Raw genomic sequence first — 6,176 nt, 5'->3', positions numbered from 1 at the left:
TCGTAAATATTTTGATCATATAAAAATCGTCTTTATAAGAGTTATATATTTATTTCAATGATTCAAATCTAATGCTAGTGTTACAGACATGTTACTCTTGATTAATCATGGTTGTGTTAATCTAAATTTTTAAATATAAATAATATATCCATAATTAATAAAACATAAAAATGAATCATATTACGCTTTATTAATCATGAGTATGTTATTTATATTTAATCTAATTTTTTAAATGTAATAACATACCAATGATTAATAAAGCGTAAAAATAAATTATGTTACGTTTTATTAATCAAGTGTAAAAATAAACTTCTTACATTTTATTAATCATAGATATTTACATTTAAAAAATAGATTAACAAAACCATTAATCAAGAGTAACACGTCCTCAACACTAACATTGCATTTGAATCATTACAATACATAAATAACTCTTATAAAAATGATTTTTGATAGGATCGGAAATATATCTTTTATATAAGATTAAAATTTAACTAATTAATTAACTTTTGTTAATTTTACTAAATATTAAAATTATAAATTTTACATTTAAAAAAAAAAATATTTTTATAACAAAATTATTTAGTTTTTTTCTTTAAAATTATACATATGGCATATTCGTCAGCAAAATTAGCTGACGTTACATCCACACGAACAAAAATAGATGATATGGCAAGTGATGTGGCGACTGGTGTATGATTTTGCTAAAAAATTATAAGTTAGGTATGTTTTGACACGATCATATAAATTCAGGTATGTTTTAACACATCCATATAAGTCGGGTATGAATTGAACATATCGCGATATGTTGGGTATGAAATTGCCGTTTTCCCCCACTTGGCCATTACATTTGTACGTGTTTTATAAAGTAAAGGACTAAAGGTTCGTTTATGAAACAAATAGCTGACCCATTAGAACCATTTGTAGGCCCATTTTCTGCCTTGGGTTCAGACTTCTGGTTAAGTAGGTCAGCCGGAATTGACTTGATCGATGAAGAGGCATATTGGGTCTTGCGAAGACAGGCTCAAACTATACCAAAAGAAATAGCCCACATATATAAGCCCATTTAAAATCTGTTGGAGGCCTTATAAGCAAGAGGACGAAGAGAAACATAGTTTTTTTTTTTAACAACTATTTTATTTAATAAAATGTAACATTACAACAAGAGTATATAGAAATGGAATTACAGTTAAATGCAAAACTAAAACTAGAAAACATTACAACACACATAGAGTAAGAACAGAAAAAGTTTTCTTCTGAATTCTGAACCATCTTGTTTCTCTTCATGTAACACCATTTGTATTTGGCTACCATCTTTTTGATGAAATTCCAAATTTTTCTTTGAAAATTTCTTTGATGTATAACATTGATCAGATTCCAAATAGGATCTATAAGTATTCTGCTAGAGAAAATTCATTTCACTGATTTTCTTAAAAAAAATAGTAAGAGAATCTGCCAATTTTCAACGATTCTAAGAACATCGCCATACACCAAAGAAATTGAATCTCCAATGAAAAACCACCAATAAATATTTTGAATTATAATTTTCAAGAGCGTTGAATACCTTTGTGGTTGCATTATCATAGACAGTTCCCAATTATGAGAATGTCCTTCATCTTGTAGCACTCCAACTTTGATACACTTTTTCCATGGTGGTTTCCAGAGTAAAGCGATTAGGATGAGTTCCTTACCGCTTGAATCTGGCTTCAACGCAAATATATGTCTTGTGTTGTCATCGACCATGACCATAAGAACCATGTCGGAGATTGTAACAACGAACGGGGAGAAATGATTAAACCGAATTTACGAGAATATCAAACAAGTATTAAAAGGAGAATAAGAAGCCCTCTGAACTATGCCACATCAGATGAAAAAATCAACCAATCAGGTTTTAATTGTTTGCCAGATCAGCTCTACCCACTAAACGTCGCGTTTCCACTAGCGGTGTCTCTGACTCTCGCGTCTCCACTCTTCTTCCATCTTCTGCTCTTTTGTCTTCCTTTTTTCTTCCGGTGCGAGAACCAATACACCTTCATAAAGCTCTTCTTAATCAATTACACACGATCCCATTCAATGCGACCTTCGGTGGACGCTCTGCTATAAAAAAAGGTACGATTCATGCGTTCAGAATCCTTTATTCTAAACTAACCATTATACAAATCTGTTTATTATTATTTTTTGTTCATATCTTGATTATATTTCCGGTTAAATTATGTAGGCAACGTCACTGTCTTGATTCCATATTACAATAACTCATTGTTTTTTAGAGATCTTTCTGTATATTTATGACTGAGCCATTTCCCCCCTTATGATTTAGTTTTCATGTTTGATATTTTTTTTTTTGCAATATTCATATCTTGACAGCTGAGTAAACAAAACGTTTCTGATTATTCGTTGATGTTGATATGCAGTGATCTCTATGCATTTCTTCTTTACAAAATGCCTTTCTTCTTTACACACAGTTTCCGAATTGAAGCCGGAACGTTGTTGTCAAGTCGTTGTCACACGCTTTCTCCAATTTTCTGAAGCTAGGACACAGGACTCTCATGATCCTCTTGGATGACAAGGTAGTATCTTCTCTGATCATTTTCTGTGATTATTATTACTTCGTTTCGTGCTCCTCTTTAAACATTTCCTCCTCATATTTCCGTTCATATAAAGCAGTTTTTCCTTTTTTTTTCTTAATCTTCCTAAAACTTCCGTAAAACGTTGAGTCGTCACTGTAGAGTGTCGCATCTTCTTCGAACGGGAAGAGGGTTTTGCGGCTTAGTTTGTCAAACTCTCATCGTCACTGAGAAGGAATATGACAGAGGAGAGAGAGATGAAAAGAGGTCGGTGATTGCTTCTCTGATGGTCGTAAAAGATGCACTTGAATCACTCCGAAATCTGGTACTATTTCTCTTTCACTCTTCCGAAATTGAAGTTGATGATTGGCAACTGAAAGTGTCAGTTTCCTCCTTATGATTCTGAGCTTGAGTAGTTTAAAAGATCTGATATTAGGCTTGGAAGTAAGTATTTGAATGTAGAGCTCAAATCTTGAGTATTTCTTTGTGATTTCTACTGTACAATTGACCACATAAACAAAATCCGGTTCTTCATCATTCCCTTAATTTGATGGGCTTAGTCCTTAACTTTATCTTGCCTTGAATCTTTTCACCGGATGGAGTTTTTTTTTGTTTCACGTTAAAGACCTATCTTGCATTGCTTTCCATGATGAAGAATGGGGAGTTCCTGTCCATGGTGACAAATAAAAATGTCCAGTTGCCAGGTACATATTCCAAATTTTGCATTATCCAAACATCTCGTAGAAGCCTCTTTTTCTCTTTCGGGCATCATTAGTCAGGTTGGCCACAATCAGGACAACCTACAATGACCACACCAGATAACCCACCGGTTATGGTTAACATCCGTATTGGTAAGTAATTTACCATCATTAGTCAGGTTTGTTTCATCTTTATTAATCAGATGTCTTAGTAAGCGCTCTGCAGCTCACAGATTTCACGCACACTGAACCACTGCTTTCTATGAGCAAGAAAGCTTCTGCCTGCAGCAGAGACAATCCAAACTCCAGTTCGGAGAGGATTAGAAGTTTAGAACAAAAGGTAAAAGGTTGAGCCGTAAGTACTCGAGCGCTCTGTCACAAGTTCTCATATAACGTCCATGTACCACGAAGATGTATTAAGGTTCCAAACCCATAAGAACTTATCTCTCTAACACTGATCGCCCAAATGCAGGTCGTGATAAAAACTTTCAAAGGCGGCCATGGTCAATGCATGAATATCTAACACCACCACCATACACCACTATTACTGCCTGCAACGGTACCTTTCTAATGATTTTTGTTCGACCAATCTAACGCCCAATGTTTAACAGCAGCCATTTTAACGGACCTTAAAGTGACTTGAAACTGTTACAGTTGCACAACCTTTGGGAAAAGCTGTGCGGGGAGTTCGTTATCATATCCCTGCAGCAAAAAGAGTTGGTGGCTTCTGTCAATCGAGTTTGGATTTTATAACTACGTCTATAAGACCCTTAACTGAATCTAGCAGCCGGATCATTCTACTTCCATTGAATTTTATTAAACAAATAATATCCATGACATTCTCTAATCTTTATCCCGTTTCTTTATGCAGGGTCAAACAAAACCCTCCTAAACCAACTTGAACTCCCTATTAATTCTGCTTAAGGTACATATTAGTTGCTCTCATCATCATACATATATGCACCCATTAGTAAGCCCATAAAATATGAACTTGGCTTCACACATCCAAACATTATTTACAGCAAATCAGTCCAAAGACGGCACAACCTCCGTTGGTTGCTGATAAATACAACACTGGAACCTCCACTGCAAATATGAAGCTGGTGAAAACAAAGGTCCATGTCTTTGTCCTTATGTTTTCTTCCAACAAATTTCAGTTAGTTCAAGATTATGTCACATTTATCTCCTCCTTTGCAGCAACTGCAAAGAAACTCTATATTATAACATACAAGATTACTACGAAATTTGTGTATATTCTGTATTGAGATGTATTGTTCATTTGTATATAGATCATGTTAAATTTTGTGCTGTAGGTTTAAATTATTTTCTTAGAGCATGAATGGTAAATCAAAATGGTCGTGAAAAGAAATGCACTGTGAAAATACTTCAGAGCACTTATAGCAATCACCTTTGAAAATCATTGTATTTTTCACAACATTAATGAAATTCAAGAAAAATATACAATAAGCAATTAAATGTTTCTTTTTATCAAGGTACTTACAAAAACTATTTTATTAGTAAATTTCAAATTTTTTATTTTTCATGTAGATTTATAGAAAGATTAGTTTTCTTTGCAATAACTTAAAATTCTAGCCAGAAATTATATAATAAAAATATAAATGAGGAAAATATAATGAACAAAAGAGTAGGTAATGAAAATCATAAACGATTGAAATTTTAACTTATGCTTTTACTGTAATAATATTTTAAATAATATAATATGTATTTTGTATCATTGTATATATTTTGGATTCTAATAAGTTAGACTTCATTTTAATAATTTACATTTGTCAAAATTTTAAATATATACTACATATTTAAATATATTAACATAATATTTTAAAATGAAGTAAAAATTTATGAAAATAAACCCGGGCGTAGCCCGGAAAAAGCTCTAGTAATAGTAATCATCTATTTCAACCCAAGAAAATAGAAAAATAAACGAGTGAAAAATAAACATCGAATACGATAAGTGGATATACGTATACAAGTTAAATCCGTAATTAACTGAAGGATGAGATTTCAAATTAATAACAAAAGTAGAGTACAATTCCGAAATTAGAAAAATACAAAACTTAATTCGAGGTGTTTTAGCGGTTTGGGAATCTGGTTGTGAAAGGTAACTAATGTAATCAACTTTTGTTTTGTTATTATCCAAACTTCAAGATGGGCATTTTACATTGAGATTGTGATAGATGTTTGTAAGAGCCTAAAGACATTTCCATCCCCACTCCATAATTTACTTTAATTATAGAGTAAATTGAATAAATTATGGAGTAGAGATAGAATGCTCTAAGAAGCTACGGACGAAAACATGCTATACAAAAAGTTTAACATCCAACAAAACAATTATTACATCTGTGTGTCTTAAATTTATGTTTACCAGTAAAATCCCAACATTAGTTGGTACTCCATATTATTATAAAAATAAACTAACGTACCTCCATATTACTAAAATAAGTACCAAAAAAAAAGGATGTCAAAAAAAAAAAATACCAAAAATGAAAATCGTCTCCCTTGCAACAAAGTCGAGCCATGTGATATTCTTGGTACAAAATGAAAAAGAATGATACATGTATATTTGGATGAACCTAAACCACATAAGAAAACCTAATTCAAGTTGTGTAACACTTTTATATTGTTTACTGGCCTAATTAAGCTATATCGCATATGACTGAACCTCACATGTACACTTTTCTCGATTCAGGGAATATATAAATATCTAAGCTCTATTTCTGATTTTTATCTTTTTGCTCAAAATATTTCTGTAAAATTTAAGGGTTAGTTTTTTTGTCAACATTTCAGGGTTAGTTATACATTCTGAGTCATTTTAAATTTAATACAAGAACTGAAGTTAGTATTCAAGGAATAAAAGTGATGATTCAAATCTTGATACGTAATAATATTTGCAAAT

The 6,176-nt window shown here is 32.1% G+C and overlaps 1 long non-coding RNA gene across 9 annotated transcripts; it reads left to right on the top strand.

Moving 5' to 3' along the window:
• The first annotated feature begins 1,844 nt into the window (after positions 1–1,844).
• On the top strand, positions 1,845–4,565 carry LOC108814440 (uncharacterized). 9 transcript variants are annotated; one of them, XR_001943653.2, is made up of 8 exons: positions 1,851–2,109; positions 2,412–2,889; positions 3,220–3,415; positions 3,489–3,602; positions 3,735–3,821; positions 3,917–3,978; positions 4,134–4,187; positions 4,285–4,565. It is a non-coding gene; the product is annotated as an uncharacterized LOC108814440 (long non-coding RNA). The 9 variants fall into 9 exon arrangements; XR_001943649.2 differs by having other exon boundaries at positions 3,190–3,415; XR_001943647.2 differs by having other exon boundaries at positions 1,854–2,109; positions 2,412–2,567; positions 2,727–3,415.
• The last annotated feature ends 1,611 nt before the right edge of the window (positions 4,566–6,176 follow it).

Source organism: Raphanus sativus, chromosome 7 (assembly GCF_000801105.2).
Source record: "Raphanus sativus cultivar WK10039 chromosome 7, ASM80110v3, whole genome shotgun sequence".
NCBI lineage: Eukaryota > Viridiplantae > Streptophyta > Magnoliopsida > Brassicales > Brassicaceae > Raphanus > Raphanus sativus.
The sequence above is the reverse complement of the archived record's forward strand: the minus strand, read 5'-3'. Positions and strand labels throughout refer to the sequence as shown.